At 44.7% G+C, this 21364-nt stretch overlaps 1 protein-coding gene across 2 annotated transcripts in view; it reads left to right on the top strand.

Moving 5' to 3' along the window:
• SGCD (sarcoglycan delta) overlaps positions 1–21364 on the top strand; it is a 349496-nt gene that overhangs the window by 180645 nt on the left and 147487 nt on the right. The window contains exon 1 of one of the 2 annotated variants that reach the window (XM_056350164.1): positions 20220–20332. The exons of the other annotated variant lie outside the window; for it this stretch is intronic. The gene's annotated coding sequence lies outside the window, so the exon portion shown is untranslated. Of the gene's footprint in view, positions 1–20219; positions 20333–21364 lie in introns of those variants that run through there. 2 annotated transcript variants of the gene reach the window in all.

The following is a 21364-nucleotide window of genomic DNA, read 5'->3' as shown; positions in this document are numbered from 1 at the left end:
TTCTATGTAATGTATATATTGCTGGTTACTTGTTATTTTCCTGAGGGGGAAAAAACAGTGTGACCAGATTCCATTTTGGCTGTGCAATGTTACATCAGTACAGACCTGAAACCACGTTAGTATTCCTGACATTTCATCAAAGCGCTGATTTGGCAGCTCTTGACATTTGGATCAGTGACTAAACTTGTTTTCCTGTTGATAGCAAGTCATCTGCAGTTACAGCAAAACATGGCTCCTAGACCTGACAGATTTTCCTTTGCATTGAAAATAAATCCTAACGTTACAAGGTCATTTGAGAGCTGTCACTGGGAAAAAGATTTTGCTCTTAACCCTTATCTGGGATAGTACTTCTTTACATTTCCATGGTCTTTACTTTAAGGATCTGAAAGTGCTTTCTAAATATCAGATAGTATTAGATAATCTCTCTGCTGAGTTTGGTAAAACAGTATTTTCTGCACTCTGTACTTTAGCCTGGCAGAGGTGCGTTGCTCAAAGGAGTCTATGGTAGGGCTCTGGGAAAAATTTATGCTGCTACCAGGCTGGCATTTCTGAACTGTGGTATTTTATTAAAAGGATGTATTCACTGGTTCTAGTGATTTCAAGTTGAAATAGGATATGATTATGTTTTATAAACAAGCTCAGGAACTGACAGGAGGGAGAGAATTATTATTTAAGCTAGAGGCCAGTACATAATTTTTTCCAGGATAAAGCAGAAAGGGTTAGAGCATCCAGCCGCTCCCTTTGCCACCGTAGCACGGGGGGCTCAGTGCAGGTGTGAGCAGGGTCCGGTTCTTAATATTCCTTAATGGCCATTAAGGGGTGTTGCAATACCCGGTTTGTGGCACCACGTCGTCGTGTGGTCCTAACCCCGTCACCCAGCTTTGGTATTTCTGAAGGGCCTGAGGAATGACATTTCCTGGTTACACTACTAACCTATTTTTTGTACAGAGGCAGGAAAAAAATCTCGAAACTGCTGACTTTATTAATTGTGTGATTCTAATCTCGCATACAGTTGCCTACATAATAGTTATATGTGCTCTGTTCTTCTGGCTTCACCTTGATCAGCCTCCTTATTGATGCTTGATTGGCAATTTTGTGACAGGGGATGGAGTTCAGCTCTGCGCTGGATTGTGGACCTGGAGTGAATGGTTCTCCTCAGCATGAATGTATTTTTTCTGTAATATATCACTTTCACATCAGTGATCCTCTACATGACCTCCTTGCTTTTGATTTCCTATTTGCAATATCAGCTTTTTCAGACAAAATCAATGATGAGCAGTGTAATTAATTTTTACGTGTTTTAATTAAGGTTTTAGCTGCTCCAATACTTTTCATTATCTTAGCGTGATCTCTTGCTGTAGCCAAATGTTACAATGAAAAAAACCTGTTGATTAAATAAAATATTATTTAAAAAGTCCCCTGCAAGTTGTTAAGCTAATTAAAGTTCAGTGATGCAAAGTGAAGATACCAGATACTGCACAAAGAAATGTCAGGTAGAGCGAGGTATTTAGAAGGTCTCGGGAGCCTACAACAGCTTGGGGCAGATTCTGTCATTCCTACAACGGTTTGTGTGTCATCTCATCATCCTTCTGATATCTGATGTCATTTCTGAATAGCTGTAAGGCAGCGCGGCGGGTGCCTTGGTGAGATCTGTGGTCCCCAAGATGTTTCTGCAGCTCCATGTGAAGGTGCACACTGGGAGTGTGCTGGAGGGATGGGAGGGCACCACGAGAGGAGGAGGGAGCTGAGGCTGATTGAATCTTTCTGGGACATTTCCTTGGGCCAATTCTGTTTCTTGGCTCCAGGAGCTGGTGCTTGGGTGGTGGGATATGGCACTGCTCCCTGTGCGGCGTGGGCAGTGCTGGTGGGTTCCCAGTGCGACATGGGACACCAAACTGGAACTTGCCTGGTAGAAAATACTGCTATCCCAGTCATGAGGCTGAGTGACACACTGATGTCTTCATGAGCTGAATTTGCAGGTTGAGCTGAGATCACCAATATTAATATGGAGTAATACAGAAAGCTATGAGTCCTTGGCAACTTTTGAAACTCTGCGTTGCAGAAAAATGCAATATTTAACCTGCTGCTAGATAGGAAAAAAAATGATGATGCCTTGATTCTGCCACGGTTTTTTTAGAGGAACTCATCTTACTCTATTTCACTGGTAAATTAATCTGTTCGTTGGGATCTTGGGTAGAAGACAGACATTGCTTAGCTGTTGCCTGCTTAATTATACCCTGTAATTTTGATGGACAGCAGAACGTGTGTTGAAAAGCAGCTGGAAATGCCTGTCAGCTAGTTTAGAAACTGGTGAAGAATCTGTCTCCTGCAGTAGCTGCTTGCTGTGCTGAACCCAGCCCAAGCGAGAGGTTGGTAGATGGATGGAGGGCGAAAGCAAGCAGCCTTCGCCGCGTTTCGAACAGTCAGAAATGAAATGTGCTGCAGCTACTTCCAGCAAACACTGGGCTCCCACTCCAAACCTAAGGGTTAAGCTGAAGAGCTTGTGTAAGGCATTAATTAGGATTCCTGTCTGCTGGAGTGTGTGTGAGGGTGCTTTTGTTGTGTTAACTCGAGATTCTTATAGTGCGTTTGGCTTTTATGTGTGGTTTTTATAACTGATGCTCAGTGTTTCAGTAAATCATGCGAGACTCCGTATCATGAAGGTAAAGGCACTTTCAGTGACTTTGCGGGGGCGGGCGGGGGGGAAGTAACAATGGACACATTAAGTTGAAAGCTGTGAGCTGGAAAAAGAAAAATATTGAACATTAATGACACTGTATGAAGTGAGAAGCCATTAAAACTGGCTGGCAGACAGTGTGCAGGGACAAGCTGGTGCTTTCAAGGCCACATGCAGCACCATGGTATTTTTGCCTTTTCTTTATTCCCCATCTTCTTTGTCCACAAGGTTCTGCTGTTGTGTCACTGTTCTTGCTCTGTCTCTTCTTGATCACACTGGTGTTTGTGGGGGTGAAAGGGTACAAAAAGACTTCTAAACTATAATCTTTTTGCCATCAGTTGCTATTTCCTTGCCCTGGAAGTTTCATCCCAGGAGAATTTTCCTAGTGGAGAAAGCAGGACATTTTTTGCAATTTTACATTATTGCCAAGGAGCCTTGAACCAGTGACTGGTGAGTGAGTACCAGAGGCTGATGGACATGGAAACTTGGGGAGAGGGTTAGTGATCATTACCAGCTCAGCAGGCTGGCCCACATCAAGGTAATACAAGTAATCATCCCTCCTTTGGTCAGCATTACTCCTCCAGGGTTTGTTACCGAAAGGGAACCGAAGAGGGGATGTATGGCCATTTGCTGGGATGCTGCTGTCAGCTCTGGTACAGGAGGGAAAAGAGAATGTGAGCTGTGGGGACAAACCTAAGGACAGTGCCATGATGTGCCGTGTAATTTGCAGCCAAATTACAGCTCTAGCTTTGACTGCAGCTCTGCTTTTCAACACTTTTAAATGGGCATGAAGCGCCACACAAAATAAGCAGGATTCTCCATTCAAAACAAGGAGTGTAGCTTAGAAAGTGATTTAAATAACTGTCCTTTCAGAACTGTCTGTGCAACATGACCTGGGTGATTTACCTTATAATGGCTGTTAGCCAAGAGCATAATGAAATTGTGAGCAGAAAAAATTACTCTAGTGCTTTTTCCCTTTTGCTATCTGCTGATTTATTGGAAATGTCTTTCCTTCAATAATTGTCTCGTTAACCCATGTGCTGCCAGCATCCTGGGAAAGAAAAGATAGGCCAAACAGAGGCACTGAATGTTGTTACGTGTTGAGAGAGAGAAGAGCCAACGGGCTTAAGCATTGTTGCACTGTACGTTTGCAATTTTGAAGGCAGGGGATAAAAATGTTTACGGTCTCAGTTTTTAACTGGGGAGCTGGAAGCTTAAAAGCCCAACAGATAGGAAATAAAAGTTTTGTGATGGCATGTCTCAGGTGTTCTGACATGGGCTATTTAAACCCTAGATGTATATTGCAGTAATAATGAGATATTCTTCCCCGATATTAATTCTCTGCCTAGTTTGGGTCTGCCTGCGTAGCCTCTCTCTGCAGTTCTGGGTTTGGATCTTCATGACTAAATTTCAGGAGGGGCTACATCCTGCTAGTGTCATGCAGGCACTTAGAGTAGTAGAGATGAAAAAAAAAAATTACGGAGAACCAGTACCATATTGATATGGCCCTTGTAGTGCCTTGTGGCTATCATCTCACGGAAAGCAAAGGACAGAAGAAAGAAGGAGAACTCGGAGCTGGCAGGGAGGCTTTGCTGTTAACACGCTTCCTTCCAGCTCCTGATACGAAAGCCTGGCTGCCTGCAATCCTTTCTGTAAGAGACAGAAAATAAATTGCTGCTGTTGAACATTTTATTTGCACTTGCAGAACAGTCATCCAAGGAGCAAAGGAAGTATCAGAGGAGTGTGATGAGGGCTCATTTCTTCTTAACAAGCCAGTAGGAAATAATGCCAGAATCAGACACAGCAGAAGATTTTTGACAACATGGAAATTCCTCTTTGTGCATTGCCAACTAACTCCAGCTTGGTGCAATTCCTCTCACCTTGAATCAACAGCAACTCCTAGCACTGCTGCAATTTCTTAATCAGTGGCTATTCAGTACAGCTTCATCATTTGAACCTTTCCATTGCAGTGACAGACTAAGTGTGGCAGCTAAATAGCTCTTGTTTCTGCCTTTCTGGAAGATCAGAAAGAGATAAATACTGGCAGAATTTCTAGATAGTGCCTTTGTTAGTTTGAGTGTTTAAATCTTAAAAACAATGTGGTTGGTTTTGTGTTTTGTTTTTTTTTTTGGGGGGGGGGGGGATAAGGTGTTGTTGATCTGACTACATATATACAGAAAATTAGATTCTTTTTATCTGTTGGAGTTTCTGAAATACTTTCCTAGAGCTATTATGGACTATAAGTTTAACATGTTTTGTTAGCATTGGGTATGTTTATGTACTGGAAGAAATGAGGTTGTGTCTGAAATTACATGCACATAGGTAGATGATGTTCCTTTTGAAATGGAAGTGTTCTCTGGTCTCTCAAAATGGTTCAATCCACATGTGCTCTGTTGGTTTCAGATATCGCTTTGTCTGTCTCCAGCTTTCTGTGTGTACTGGAAGGCTGGAATGTATAGGCTGGAAGGCTGTCTGGCAGAAAAGGACCTGGGGGCGCAGGATGACAGCCGGCTTAATGTGAGCCAGCAGTGTGCCCAGGTGGCCAAGGAGGCCAGCAGCACTCTGGCTTGTGTCAGAAACAGTGTGGCCAGCAGGACGAGGGCAGTGACCGTCCCCCTGCGCTCGGCACTGGTGTTCACTGCATTCAGCTTTGGGCCCCTCGCTACAGGAGGGATGTTGAGGTGCTGGAGCCCAGAGGTGGGCGATGTTGCTGGGGAAGGGTCTGGAGCACAGGTCTTAGGAGCAGCAGCTGAGGGAACTGGGGGTGCTCAGCCTGGAGAGAAGGATGCTCGGCGGGGCATTATCACTCTACAGCTGCCTGAAAGGAGGCTGCGGGCAGGGGGGGTTGGTCTCTTCTCCCAATTGACAAGCGACAGGACAAGAGGGAACAGCCTCAAGTTGCACCAGGGGAGGTTTAGATTGGATATTAGGAAAAAAATTCTTCACTGAAAGGTTGGTCAAGCATTGAAACAGGCTGGCCACAAAAGTGGTGGAGTCACTGTCCCTGGAGGCATTTAAAAGATATGTAGATGTGGTGCTTATGGACGTGGTTTGGTGATGGACTTGGCAGTCCTGAGTTAACAGTTGGACTTGATGATCTTAAAGGTCTTTTCCAATCTAAATGATTCTGTGGTTCAATGGAGACCATGTCCATGGCACAGCAGTGGCAGATTTTGCATCTGTATCTATTTCTCACTGTCTTGATGCTGAGCAGGCATCTCCTATTTATTTCTGGTATATATCCAAAAGGAAAGCTGAAGAATACCAGAAATAACCAAGCTTTGGGTTTCAAAAAGTACATAGGCTAAAAACAGGGTCGTGGCTGCTGTTTCTTGTCCCAGTTACACAAGTTTTAGGCTCCTGTGCTGCTTACGGGCTTCTGCTGTAAAACCGTGCCTACGTTTTTTGTCTGTCTTGGCCTTTGTTGTGCCCAGGCTACACCACAAATAGAATTCCACGTATTTGAAGTCACACTCATTTCAGGGCTTTCTGCTTCCGTGTGAAGGGTGAGTGTTTAAGAATCCACAAAAATCTACAGAAAGCAACTTCCAAAAGTTTATCCGGAGCCTTCACAAGAGCCTTAAAATAGTATTCCAAGAGGCTGTGAACTTTGTAAAAGGAGATGAACTCTGAGACAACAGCTGGTGACTGTAGGAAAGAATTCAGACCATGTCCAGAAACTTGCTAGCTGGACTTCAGGAATGATCTGATGGTGGCCATGAGGTGAGGGTTGGGTCAGCAGCTGGAGAAGGTTTAGCCGAAGTAGTGGTCCAGCTGCATCTGTCTTGGTAATTGCAAGACTAAGAGTGTGACTGGCAGCCTGACTGCCCTGGGCTTGCCAACAGAGGTCAGGTCAACTGCCCGGGGAAGCACAGAGGAAGAAGTCAAAGCATCACTGGCCATGCAAGTCAGCTGCCTGGATGTGACAGGATTCAGTAAAAGTTTTCTATCCCATCTGTAATCTCCAAAAGATGAGATTAACCCGATGTTCTTGGTTCTGTCTCGGCGCAGAAGGCATGGCTGAGAAGACAGAGGAGAGGAGCAGCTCTGGGAGGAGGCACCTCAAGGAGCTCGTCTTCAGTGGTGGTGGAAATCTTTCTCCTGGAAAAGCGACTGCTTGTTAAGGTTTGGCACAAGTCCTTGAGGTGTGTTTTGGAGCTGGCTAGAAATCTAGGGCCACCTGGGACAAGCACAGAAGTAACAACGCCTTACAGTTATCAGGCAATCATTGGAAACGGAGCTCCACATACAGATAAGGGCTGTGATTGTAGCCACTGGCAAAGCTCACTGATGAGATCGTGAAGGCAGGCTGAAGACTATGTGGAATTTGACACGAAATAAGGGGGTTTTGCCTTGCATGAGAGAGTGGCAGCTTGCAGGAGAAGAGGAGTAACAGTTCAAAGTCATATAGGTGTATGTTATGCCTCAAAGTTGTGTTGGAAGGGGAATTAAAAAGTTTTTTCCTCAACCTTGCCAATTAGAAGAAATTATCAATATTGGCATTCATGGATGCCCTGAAATCCTTGCTCTGGGAAAAAAAGGAAAGAGAGAAAAAGGTTTTGAATTCAGTACTTTGTTAAAAAAAAAAATTTACTTGGGGCTGTATGCAAATTCTTACTTAATCTTTAGTGTATTTTTTGCTGTTTTCATTTAACTTTTTTTTTCTGCTACTTCCACTGATGTCTGGTAGATGGCATTAGCGTATAACAAATTTCTTAAATCCTTTTCTTATTGGAGGGGTTTTATTTTTCATCCATTTTACAAATAATAATGCTGTCTTATTCAGGCTAAGCAGTTTTAAAGCAGGGGTTTTTTTCCTCAGTCTTTCAGTTATATTTTCACTAAATTCTTGTATCGTTCAACATGCCTTTTTACCTTCTCCTTGTGCCATGTAATTATTATTTCTTCTAGAGGGCATCAATCACTGAGAAAGAAAACAAAGTGTGTATCTTCAGCTGACTGAATTTAGAAGCTGTTATATTGTGCATTGTTTAAATGCAGCACCATATTTATTTCATATAGGGGGACAGTAGTCTGAAGGAAGAAGACAAATTTCTCACACAGAGAAAATAAGATCAGATACTCAGAGTAGTAAATAGAGGTGTTTATATATGGGGTTGAAGACATATTGGACTGCTGTGGAGAGACAGCAGAAAGGAGCTCATAAATATCTTCTCTCTTTTTTAGTAAACGTAAGCATAAGCATTTTTAGCTAATTTTGTGCACTCCCAGAAAATTAATATGACTTCCATGACACAAGGGCCATTTTGCATGGGAGGACAGGCAATTGTTTCTCACCTCCTAGGGATTTTCTTTTATCTAGATGAGGAGATGGAAGCTTCATCCACAGGTAAACAATAGCAACAGGGTTATATGAGTCTACCAGTAGCTTTAGCTTCGTCAGTGCTCCCTGGGCAAGACATCTTTTGTGCTGCGATGTACATATTCATCCTTGCTTTTAGCTTTAAGTATTATAGGATGAATTATAGAGTTTAGGGTTGGAAGAGACCTTAAAGATCTAGTTCCAACCTCCCTGCCCAAGGGCAGGGACACCTTCCACCAGCCCAGGTTGCTCAGAGCCCCGTCCAGCCTGGCCTTGAGCATCCCAGGAATGGGGCACCCACAGCTGCTCTGGGCAGCCTGGTCCAGTGCCTCGCCACCCTCCCACAGTAAAGAATTTATTCCTAATATCTAATGTAAATCTATCCTCTTTCAGTTTAAAGCCATTCACCCTTGTCTTGTCACTACATGCCCTTGTAAAAAGTCCCTCTCCAGCCTGTAGTTTCCTGGGTCTTTATTTCCGTTTTTTAAAATGGGGGTTATGCTTCCCAGTGGGAACTTCACTGGACTCCAACAGATATCAGGGCAGTTGAAGTCCCCCATGAGGGCCAGGGCTTGTGAACGTGAGGCTGCTCCTCTGTGTCTATAGAGGACCTCATCCGCTCAGTCTTCATGACCAAGTGGCCCAAAGCAGACCCCCACCGTAATGTCACGTGTCCCAGCCCTCCCTTTAATCCTGACCCATAAGCTCCCGGGCAGCTCCTCATCCATCCCCAGACACAGGTCCATGCTGTGTCACCGACATAGAGGGTGACCTCCCTCCTTGGCTGCCCCTGCCTGTCCTTCCTGACGAGCCTGTATCCTTCCATCCCAGCACTCCAGTCAGGAGCCATCCCACTGCATCTCCATGATGTCAATAGGATCGTAGCCCTGCAGGCGTGCACACAGCTCTAAATCCTCACACTTTTTCCCCATGCAGCTAACATTTTGAGCAAGCATTTTGGTTAAATGCTGGTTGAAAGACATTTGGAATAGTGGGCCACGAGATTACTATGGGTTTTGCCCCCACATTCTTCCCGCCATGGAAACGAGACGACGTATTTTCTTCTTAAATAACCAGGCTTCCAATAAAAATCACCGGTTCTGTGATTGGCTTCTCAGAAGAAGCCAAAGCCCATAACTCTCAAAGCTTTGTGTAACAGTAGGAGAAGGGAAAGCTGGAGTGCTAGGGAACTATTTTGTGGGCAAAGTAAAAATTTTTAATAATTTTCAAGAGGTATCTGTTTATGAAGACCATCCTTGCCAGATCAGATGTGCTTGATAGCAGTGGATGAAAAAATGATAGAGATATCTGTGAGATTAATTTTGTGTAAAGAGTATACAGATGCAAAACATGCTAAGCACCAGGTTTTATTGAATCTGTTTAATTAGGAGCAAATGATCAGCATAATTTTCTTGCATTTTCAACTACATTTTCTTGAGAATGAAGTACTTAAGACAATTATAAGGAAATGCCAGCACATAATTGTGACAAAGTTTATATTTAAGGAATTCTTGGGTGTCTTTATGTAGAAATACGAATAGTTTCGGATTGACAAGGGTAAACTCTCTCTGCGCCCTGGTGTAAGAGGCATTATCATGGTGCAGACCTGCCAGCCCTTACTCTCCAAGCACATTCCCAGCCTTTTTACCTGGACTGATTGTTCACACCTTGTGCTGTGTCCTCTAGCTAGAGAGTTTGGTCTTTACTTTCACAGCTTTACGGTTGGAAGGAGATCAAATGGACAACTTGGCTTAGTTTTGAAAGCAGATAAAAAGATGGAGAAAGCTTAAGGCTGATGGGCGTCTGGTGCTCATTTAAAGAAGTCTCTGAAGCAGGTTTTTATTGAAATATTTTATTCATGGGTTACTCGAGTTGTCTGTGGATAGAATTGCATGTAATTTGAGTTATGTCAAATGCTCATGTAAGCATCTATTACAGAAAGTACTTAAAATATGACTTGTGCTCCAGTGCTTTCCCTGGGTGGGGGGCTGCAGCCTGCTGGGTGCATCCACTGCCCCCGGAGCCTCTGGTGACACCTTCAGCAGCACAGCGCGGTCCTGGACCCCAACCAAAGCTACACCAATATTGCACAGGCTGATGTGCTCGTCTGCTCCTGCGCAGGATTCATGGATTTCTCAACCTTTGTAAGACTGGTGTGGCAAATGCCTTTTCCCCAGTGCTGAAGCATGCTCAGGGTTCACTGCACCACGGAAGAACTGATGGGGCTGATCTTTCCCCAGTGACAATCCCTCATCATAAGATGCTTAGAAATCCTTTACTGAGGTGTGTGAGGCTTAAGTATCACTTAAAGATTTGCTGCTTGCTGCATTGCAGTGAATGAAGAGATGCAACACGTCTTCTGGTAGCCAGCTCTTCTTTTTTTTTTTTTTAAATAGATTCTAAAACATGTTGGTTTAGAGAGCACTTATCTGAGAGATGTTTCAGTCCTTGCAAGCGTTCCTTGTTGCAAAATACATGGCCAGCTTGAGGGTACAGTGGATAAGGGAAGTGTGTGGGTGTCTTTCTGTCCTTTTGCCTGCAACAACCTGTAACTTGAAGCATAAAGGTGTCATTTCTCTTAGGAAGGCAGCAGAGGGGCTTTCTGAAACCTGTCACGGGAAGATTGACTAATTGCACACGGGGATCACCATCTGTCTGAAATCCGTGCTGACCTGCTGGAGCACAACAACATTTACTTGGTTTCCGAGGCTAGCAGATGGAGGTGCCCTTGCTGGAATTTCTCTGAATTTCCCCAGTTTATTTCTCCTCTCTCTCTCCCATTCCATCTTTATGGTGGTCTTCTAGTATTATTTGCAGGCGGGTTGTCTTACAACTGTTATTGCACCTTTCTTTGGCCTCTGTCATATCTTACACAGTTACCGAAATAGTGCTGATTGTGGACTGCTATCCCATATAAAAATAGCACGCTGGTGTAATGTACGGCATTAAAATTCATAGACTGTAGCCAGGCTGTTTCTTGTGCTTTCTGGACAGGCCTGTTAACCTTTGAGAGATTTGCCGTGGAGTTCCAGCTGTAGAATAATAAAAACAGGTAAGTGAAAAAGAGCCCTACTGGGAGAAAGTTTATGTGTTGGGATGATAAACCCATAAAACTCTGGGACTGTTCCAGACCGTGCTCCCAGCAGCATCCCCTGCAAACACAGGCATTCCCCCACCAGCTCGCCTTTCAAGCCTAACTACCTGGATGATTTAGGTTAAAAGAAATGCACTGGCTTTGCTGTTGCCTCGCAGGGAGATTGGTTTAACCTCTGTCTGGCAGTAGGGATGGAGACTTCTGTACCACCACGCTAAGTTGCTCCCGATTTTCTCTGATGATGGTGGTGAGTAGCAGGGGGGTGAAGGGAGGAGGCTGTGCTCAGCGGTGCTAATGCGAATGCAGCGCCGTGCTGCTGGTGCTGCTTCGTGCAGGGGCAGGTGCCCGCTTGCTAGGGCAGCGTGTTGGGAAACACTTAACCTCTGGCCTTCTTGGATAGGAGCTGCTGCAGAATTCACATCTAACCCCACTGTGGCAATACATTACTTATTACTTAAATATCACTCTACTTAAATATACATACGTGTTTTCACACACAATTGGGAGTAAATGCTCTGTGTTGATTTCTCTAGGGCTGATCTTCTGTAAGGCAGGGGGATACAAAAACACCAAGCCTTTTATATATATGTGTGTGAGTGTGTGTATATATGTATAAAGTCATCTTTGCATTTGAAAACAGGTTTTGTGGGGAAATAATTTAATTCTTCTCTTTGCATCTTTCCTGCTGTAGTGGAGGGGAGAATTTGTTCCACCTTGAGTATGCTTCTAACCCACAGAAACTGAGAAAGTGGGACCTATCTGAACGATGAGAATAAGCCACACAGGCACTTGAAAAGAAGAGAAAATCAAATAAGTGTTTTTAAAATCGCCATTGAGTGATAGAGTTAAAGTATAATTGTAAATATATCTCTGAGGTGCTGCTCTCTGCGAAGCCTCTGCTTAAATGGTTGTTGTCATTCTGGGAGAAAAATGGGCAGGTGAAGTCCCTCACATTTTAGAAGGGAACAGCTATCTTGCCTTCCTGTGACAGCTGCTTTGCCCAAAAAGTAAACCTGGATGCAAGACACAAAGCACCACTCTCTCCTTTACTCTCCTTGCCCTCACTCCCTTTGTGATTCTCATTGGACAATATCAGGAAATCCAAGAGGATATTTTTAGCCTGAAAGAATGGAGAATTTAGGGCAGAAACGATGTTACCATTAATCACAGCAGTGATGAGATTTCACTCCAAAATACACGAATGAGACCAGGTTTTCTCTGTGTCCTACTAATGAAAAAAAGATCCTGTTGCTGCCAAACTGCAGGGTGCGTTTGCTGACCTGGAGGAGGGGTTGCACAGTGAGCTGCTCCGTTTTCTGCCCTGTGGAAATGAATATTGCCAGAGGGACTTCATTCTGTTCCTCCGTTTCTGCCCTAAAGATTTCTGCAGTACAGTGCTGGCGGAGGCTGCTGGAGCCACTGTGCCCACAGGTAATGCAAGACCATGATTGTAAGGTTATTAGGATAAAAAGACGGTGCCAACAACAAATTGTGTGTTGACTCTCCACTCTGCAGAGGAAGGGACAGGACATCTGTTTCTCTCTTCCATACTTCTATGGGACCAAACATATTTACAGTCATCCTTGTGTGAGCCTTTGGAAGCAGCAGCAGCCCTCTGACACTGCAGTGAGGGCTAAGCCTTACGAGCTGCTGAATTAGATAAATACTTGGAAGAGGACAGCAGACCAAGTGCAGACGGTCTCATCAACCTTCTTGGACATCACAGCCCTTAAGGCTGCAGTTGAACACACAGGGAAAACCCCTGTCCCAGGCTCCAAGAAATTGGTTAGGTGTGGGAAAGCACAGGTAACCCTCTCAGAAACAGAGAGGTATTGGCTACAGCGATAAAGGGATTTCCCAATTAAATGGCTTTTTACGCTTTGCAACACCCTGCCAATAACTGAAGCGGAGATGTTGAGATTGAGAGGCCCTCGGGTATATCTTTGTAGATAAATCTGAGTCTGGTGTTTTTGCACAATGGCCTTTTCATAGTCCTTGGAGTAAATATCCTCACAGATATGCCTCTACCATATTGAGTTCTCTGGCAAAGGTCAGGCATGATTACAGACATACAAACATGCATTTATTTCTCAGGCCGTTACATCTTTTTTCCTTCCCTCTGGCTCACACGCTCTACACAATCTCACTGTAGCTTAATGTTCCTATCAATTTGCTTTTTAAACCTTCCCCCTCATTCTCTGTTGAAACTCAAAATACGTGAGCATATGTGCATGTGTGCATTAATTTATATATAAGCATAATCATTCTTTACGCTGCTGTCTCCAGTATCTGCATACTGTCACAGGCTGCTTTATGGGCAGTACCTATCGTACCACCTCTTGCAGAATATAAGCAGAGAGAAAGAATTTGCAAAATTTGGCCAAAGATTGTTTATCATTTTGATTACCTGAACTGCTGCCTCCTTGCTGCTTATTCTAGAGTGGATGTTGTACATCAGGCTTTAGAATCATAGAATAGTTTGGGTTACAAGAGACCTTCGCAGGTCATCTCATCCAAAGCACCCTGCAACAGGCAGGGACATCTTCAACTAGACGTGGTTGCTCAGTGCCCCCATCCAACCTGACCTTGAATGTTCCCAGGGATGGGGCATCTACCACCTCTCTGGGCAACCTGTGCCAGTGTTTCACCACCACGATCGTATCTTCCCCATAGCTATTCTGATGGAGACATATCTAGTTTTACATCTATTTCTGTATCGAGTTCTATGTCTAGTTTTAGCCTGATGGCGAGCGGCTAATGTCATGGGAAGAGGAGGGCAAGAGTTCTCCTTTGGATCAGATATTATGTATGAAGGTCACTGCTCCTCATCTCAGGAGGCTCACGGGATCGTGCAGAAGTCTTAGTGTCCAGAATGACGTACCACAGCTCATTAAAACAGATGGCAATGTCCAGGGCCGCCCATGGACTGACAGTCTGCCTTGTTAGTGTTCTGCGAGAGCCCTGCTAATTGCTTTGTAAAAATACAGATATGCTGCCTACAGAAATTGTTCTCTGGAGCCAAATTTGGGTGCATTGGGTGGTGTTAAATTTTGTGGTATAATAGGATATCCAAGTGTAAGAACAAGCAGAGCTGCTTTTTTGACAGAATAAAAATAGCCAGGAGTGCAAAGGGAAAGCCTGTGATAAGCACAGACTGCTGAACAGCTCTGCTTGACCAGCAGCCGCGCTCTGCATTAAATGTGAGCAGCAAGGCACAGCCATGTACTCCAGAAATCCCTGCCACAATAGATCTGGCAAAGAAACTGAAACTTTTCCCATGGAAGATTATTATTGCAGGCAGGTGAAGATTTGTCTGCGCTGGGGCATATATCTAACCGAAGCTCAGTGAGCAGCTGTGTGCCTGGAACCTGATTTCTGAAAGAACGAAGGGTGAGGCTGCTCAGATAAGAGTAATAAATTCGGATACTGTTAAGACTTTAATAGAAGAACAATTACTGGCCTGGCCAACTGAATATTTGCTTTTATCTGTATGAAATTAATCTTCACGGTTATTCTTTCTTTCTTGCATTTCTTATGCCGGGGGGGGCAGAAGCCAGGGAAGTGGCACACCTTTGCGTGGTGACACCCATCCTGCTTCCCTGTCGTGCTGCAAATGAAGAGGCTTGTATTGTTGTAAATGAAGATCTTGCCAATTATTGATAAATAACTTCTGGATGGGGAGGATGACACATGCTGGCTGGAAGAGCAGGGCTCTGTAATAGTAATATTGCCTCGAAATTACAGCCTACGTAGTTTGAGAATGATTCAGGATAATTACATTAATGTTGCTGGAGAAATGAAAAGGAACACTTCCCATTTTACCTATTAACAAGCTCTACTGGCCTTAAATTATTTCTGAGAAGAGCCTGCAAATGGCTGAAATCATCAGAATAATTACGAAGCAGAGGTTGGGGGGGGGGGGGGGGGGGGGGGCTGGATGAGGTCCTGCCTGTGGCTCTTTGGCCGGCGGGTAAACGCTGCTGCAGCCTTCGTGGAAAGGAGCACGGCACAGAGCTTTCCGATTAGGGGGGTGGGCTCGGGGGGGCTGCAGGTCTTGGACCCGAAGGAGAAAATAGCCATTAGGAGTATGTCATTCTCAGTGCAGGGGTTACGCATCAACCTGTGCAAAGTTAAGCATGAGCTTGCTGCTGGTTTGGCACGCTGGATACTTGAATTCCCATCCTCCACACCCCCTTTGCTACAGCTCTCCCGTGGCCATGCAGTGGAAGATCTCTGCCTTTGGTGATGACTTTTTAGCTGCTTCGATCCTTGTCTCGTCGCAGAGATGCAGATATTTCTGAACTCCAGACCCTGAGCAGCAGCTGTCTGGGTCTGGCCTCTCGTAAAAGCTCAGTCCTTCACCTGAACTCACGATGTGTTTTCTGCTTGTGCAAACAGCACCGACTGCTGCCCTGACCTACCGTCCCCCAGCTCACCTGTAAAATTACTATGAAACCCAGACTGGTTTGTGCTGTTTCCCTTGGTTCATTTACGCTATCATACTGTTGGCTAACTCCAGGTGAATAGAAGGGACAAAATTTAGTACTCAGATCTAAATAACTCGGTGTCGTGTGAAGCAAGGCCTCCACTTCAGGGTCACCTCTGCAGTTACTGGAGTTTCTCGTCTGCGTGAAATTCAGAGCATCCTTGAACGCCTGTCTGCAAGAGCAGGGCCACAGCAGCATTAGCTCTCCCCTCTGTCGTTATAGTTTCTGAGAATTAGAAGGTCTTGCATCTCATCACCAGTGCTATATCTATAGTTTCTTACTAAAATGTAGTCATATTTATCTCTTCCAAATAAATTAGAGCAGTGGGTGAGTTTCTTCCTTCTTCCTGTGCACGGTTGCATGCACGGACAGTCGGTTGCTCTCCAGGCACTGTTGCAACGGGCTCCTTAGGGCTGAGCACGCACACACAAGTGCTTTTTCATTTTCTCCCATTCCTTTTCGCTTGTCCAACAAGCCCATCTCAGCCCTGCGTGATTACCTGATGACCTGTGTGCCTTCATTCATTCGCAGCTGCAGCACTTAAATAGGATTTTGCTCTTTACCATCAAATCAAGTCTTCACTCCCTGTACACGTACGCACACAGGGATGGATTTTCTCTCTCTACTGAAGGATTCCTCCTCTACCCACTGCCATTAGCTAAAGAAATTTGGGGAACCCCCTCCTCCCCTCCCTTTATCCTTACATTGCTCTCCATCCTTTCTGGATGCTCAGCGCTGGGTGAATCCATCAGGAATGCCAATAGCTGCCTTCCCACAGCTTGCTATTCCTGACCTAAAATAGTTAACTTTCCAATCCATCAGCTACCTTAATTCTGTATTTAAGGAGACAGAGCTCAAATGAGCTTGGCTCCCCCCTTTGCACACATGTACACAAGAGACCTGTTACAAGAGTCCAAGGCTGAGAGCGATTTAAAATAATAGTAATTAGGCAGAGGATTTCTTTCAGTTTAAAAATATTTGAACATTTATATTTATTCCATTGTGATATTTCAGGAGATGTAATAGATTTTTTAAAAAAAGTCATTTGGAGGGAAAGCTTTAACAAGGGATTGCTTAATTATCTCATTCGGTTACTAGAATTTTCATTTTGACTTCTTCCTCTGCTCCAGGTGCACACACACCTGCATTTAGATGCTGATTCTTTCTCCATATGTGTTTTGCCCTGATTTTCTTAGAAAGGTTTTGGGAATGTTTGAGCGAGTCCCCTGGAAATCTGCAGGTTGAAATCCATGAAAAACCCAAGTTTTGTTTGGTATGCAAATGCATATTATCAGTTAAACAGAATTAGTTACGAATATTGCTAAGTCAACAGTAAATACCAAATCACTTTTAGCTGCTTCTAGAAAATGCTGGGTGCCAGAATGCAGGACGGGTATAAATGGTAGAGAAGGAGCTTTCCTTCCTACCTGTTGTAGGTCTTACGTATTTCCTGGTGTAGAAATTCATGGATCCAGCTGGAGTGGTTCTCCTGTACAAAATGGAAGTCCCTACATGTTGCGGTCTCCAGCTGCAAAGATATTGGAGCTTCAAGGGGGGGTTTAATTTGTTTTTATCTTCCCAAAGAGCTCTAGTACGTTTTTTTTAATCCTTATAACCATGCCGGTACTAAGAAATAATGGCAGTTACGCAGATAGTTATGTTGACATCAACTTAAGTTTTACGCTTGCAAGGTTCATATATTTTTGGTAGCACTGGCACTAATACAAATGATAGCTCAATAACAGAAAAATAGAACAGTCCCTGAGCCACAGTTCTGATGCTTGAAGCGTCTTTAAACCCCGTGCCCAAATGAGAAAGAGATAAAAACAACCTAGTCAAAGTGGCTTAGCTTGAAGGAGCATTTTATATGTTACTTGATGACAAAATAGTTAGGCATTATGCAGTTTACAGTAAGACACCCTTAAGTTATCAGTGCGGTTGGTGTGATGCCTGACAGATTTAATGTAAATATTTATAGACTTGGCCTACTAATTATGCCGGTGGAAAAAATGCAGTATTAATGCTGTCACCCCACCATGTCTGTACCTGCCAGCACGCTGCTAGCTTGCGTAAATATTCTGAAGATAGAAAGTATGGCACATAAACAGAAGAGATCATTTACATTTTTAATAAGGGATTAAGTTACCTCCAGCAGTAGTTTCCAGCCTGTGGTCCACAGACGTATGGGAGGCCGGTGGACTGTTCCCAAGGGAACTGTGAAAAATGACAGAAAAAAGTGTTCTGTGTAGGGTGTATAGAAATATCTCTCTCTGAAATTATTACAGGGGTATGCACCACCTTTGGCAGATATTTAGGGGTCCATACGCTGAGAAAAATCTGAAAACCACTGATTTTGCATATTTGCGTGAAGAACTGAATAATTTCAAAGTACCGTACTGCCATGTGGCAAATGATTTGACTGTTGGTCATGCCAGAGCCAGGCTGCCATAAGGAGTCCTGGACCACAAAGCACTGAAGCATGTGCTTAACTCAAAACACACGTTGATCCAGTGAAGTTACTGCTGTCACCATACATAACTGGTTTCCTGAATAAAGGCCGTGCGGAAATTTAAGACAGAAGGCAAGGACTGCTATCATCTTGCTAACAGCTCTGTAGATGCCTGATTGTCTTGTACAACTGAAAATCTAATTATGTGAATCTGCAGTTCATATTTTTCTGTTTCAATTTATTTATGCTTAAAGACTCTGAGGGTTTTAGGCGCCGTTGGTTTCAGCTGTTGCTGGTTGCCAACCCAAAGAGTATTACTGTTGCTGTTGCGGCCAGTTGAGGAGCCTCGCTTTTAGCTGCATCGATAGTTCTCCAGATTTGTGATCCAGAAGTCTGTGGTTTCTGTTCTGGCACAAGCTGGCTCCTCACAAGCTGTGCAAATAAATCTGAGGTGCTGTCACCAGTGGCTGTCTTGTGCACCGCTTGTGTGCCTGCCTTTTGCTTGGCTTACAGTCTGGAGAACTGAGGCAGAATGACCGGGTGCTTTTGTGTTGTCTTCTGCAAAATAGCATCGTGCTCCTCATGCATCCCCACTGAGGTCAGTGCAGTTGGGGTACTGAGCCAGGCTGACGGGATCTGGCCCACACACATTGCCAGGGCACGTGGGTGATGTTGCTGACCCACACGTAGCCCTTTGCAGGAGTTAAGTAAAGGGCATTTTGGTAGCAGGGCAGGGTGCAGGCGAGAGCCACGTGCCGCGTTACCACAGCAGCTCTCAGAAGAGGTTGGATGGGTGAAGTGCTGCAGGCTTTCCCTACAGACAACCCGCGTGGGTCTTGTAAGACCTCCTTGCTGGCGTGGCGAAGGCAGATCTTGCCTTCCTGTGGGTGAAGGAGTCCTTGCTATGGACCTAATCCACAGCCCGTGGAAGGCAACAGGCTTCCTACTGCCTTCGGTGAGCTCTAGATCAGATCATACATAAAGCTCTCAATTATTTCCAATCCCTAGCTGCATCTGTCTCTTGTAAACACTTCATCTGGCCACCGCACCTCTGTAAATCACAGAACAGAATAACCCTATAGAAGTGGAGTGCATGGTTTTGAAAAGGCACATTAAGAGGGAAAAATATAACTCTCTCTCTTTAAACTGTCTCTTTTCTATATTGTTACCTTGACAACTCTGCTGCTGTGTTTCATCTTTGGTGGGACTTAGCCGTGGTGGAATAAGGGGGACATCCATGTGCATTTCCACATCTACTCCGGCTCAGCTCTGCAGGCACATGCCAGGCGCGGGGCACCTCCAGCTGCAGAGCCCACGTTTGCTGCCTTGACCCATGGTGCTGTCTGGAAATGATTACAGATACTAAGAACTGGGACCCGTTCTGATTAAAGGTATAACATTATATCTTCTATTTCTTTTCCTTAAGCCAACACCAGAGCGGTGTTAATGCTCTTTAACAGGAGATGCAAGGCGCTTAAAATATTTTTAAGGGTTAGGACAGCTAGAAAGCAGAGAGGGATGAAAGTACTCAAAAATAGTTGTATTATTTTTAGTATAAGCAGATACAGGAGTATGTGTCAAGATTAGGATACAGTTCTGATGTGCTGAACTGAGTCTGGAGATGCTAAAAATATGCTTTCTTTTCTCACAGTTTTTAGAAGCGACAGAGGCAAAGGTAAGAGGAGAGTAGTGGTGAACTGAAATTGTCATTCCTGTGCTTCCTTGCTTGTTGGGGTTTGGCAGAGCTGCCTGTGAACCTAGGCGCTGTGACCCGCTGATACTGGCGAAACATATGAAGTGGGGCAAGGTGTTATCTGTGGGAATGGGATCCCTTCCACCCCTTTTTCCTCTTCCCAAAGAAAACCCCCACCAACATAATCATGTTGTTCTTTTTCACCGAAAGGGCTAGCTTTATAGCTGCAGAGGCAAGACACGCAGGCTCCAGAGTGCAGGCGGGGGTGTCTGTGTCTGAATGTGTGTGCGGAGAAGGGGGCTTTTAATGCAAACCACATGTGTTTTCAATTGCTATCTGGAGCCAGCCCAGTAGCTGTAACTTGGCCTGACAAAGCCTTATTGAAGTACAGACAGTGTGGTTTCAAAGCAGTTAGAAAAAGAACGGGAATGCTGTTCAGGAAATTCTTCAGGCATGGGCAGGGACTTGGCTGCAATTCTGCTGTTGGAAAATCTGACAGGGGCAGCTCATGAGCACAGGCCAGGCCTCGTGCGGCTCTGAACGCCGTGCTGCATCTCCCACCCAGCCTCCAGCACCCCTCTGGGTCTTCGTCTGCCCGCCGGGGGAGAGGTAAGAGCCGCGCTGCTCCTTCCCTGGGTGGCCGGGGTGATTTGCCGTTCTTTTCTGCTCGTGCAAACAGGCTGCTTGCTTTCGGGCTGTTGTTTGGAGGCAAAAAGTCAAGGATGGGAAGCTGTGGCATGTTTGCGAAGGGTTGGGAGCAGTTGGAGGCTGGGTGGTGGTTTCTGGCTAACTTTGTTTCGGTAGTAATTCTGCAGGCAAAGCAACTCCTGCGCCACGTCTCTGCCTGCGTGAACGCTGTAACCAAATCATTCCCAACTTTTTCATTCTGGAGAATAAGTATGTGTATAATTTGAAGCCACTTGAAGGTTGGCTCTGTACCACGTGTCGCTTACAGATTTTGATGAAAAAATGCAATTCAGTCACAATAAATACATTTATATGTACATTGTATTCTTGTTTACTGAGCTGAAAGCATGTTTGTCTGGGGGTTGTTTGGCAACTCCTGGTACAGCTAGCTTGTGAAGAGAAGCAGTAATTCAGTAATAAGCACTGCCTTATGATTCTCTGCATATTTCTTCCTGCGTTTTATAAAGCATGAGCAAACTGCAACAGACAGCACAGTCAGAAACCACGGAGAGCAGATTAGAAGTAGCAACATTAACTTAGGGGCTGTTCTGTCTGCAAGCTCTCTCCTGATTTGCGTTTCTTTGCCCAAATAACTTAAGAAATAACTTGTGATAAAAAGCTTGCTCTGTCTTTAGAAGCCTGCCAGACTTGGGCGATGCTCTCTCATCCTTCTATAGTGGCAGCATTAAAGCTTCCCTTGCCTTTGTACAGATACCAGCACCTTATATGGCCAGCTGGTGCTGGGGACTCAGGGGATGGGACGTTCCTCAAGGCGATGGAGGTGTCAGGAAGGGTCCACGTAGCCTCCGAAACTTCCTTGCCTCTGCCAGTTCCTCTTCCTTGGGTTTTCACAGCAACATTATTTGATATTTTGCAAGTGCTTTTTAGCTGTGTTTTATGGTGGCGTTGGGTTTGGTTTTTTTTCTTTCAACAAGGAATAAATGAGGGAAATTA

The sequence above is a fragment of the Falco biarmicus genome, chromosome 8 (assembly GCF_023638135.1).
Source record: "Falco biarmicus isolate bFalBia1 chromosome 8, bFalBia1.pri, whole genome shotgun sequence".
NCBI lineage: Eukaryota > Metazoa > Chordata > Aves > Falconiformes > Falconidae > Falco > Falco biarmicus.
The sequence above is the reverse complement of the archived record's forward strand: the minus strand, read 5'-3'. Positions and strand labels throughout refer to the sequence as shown.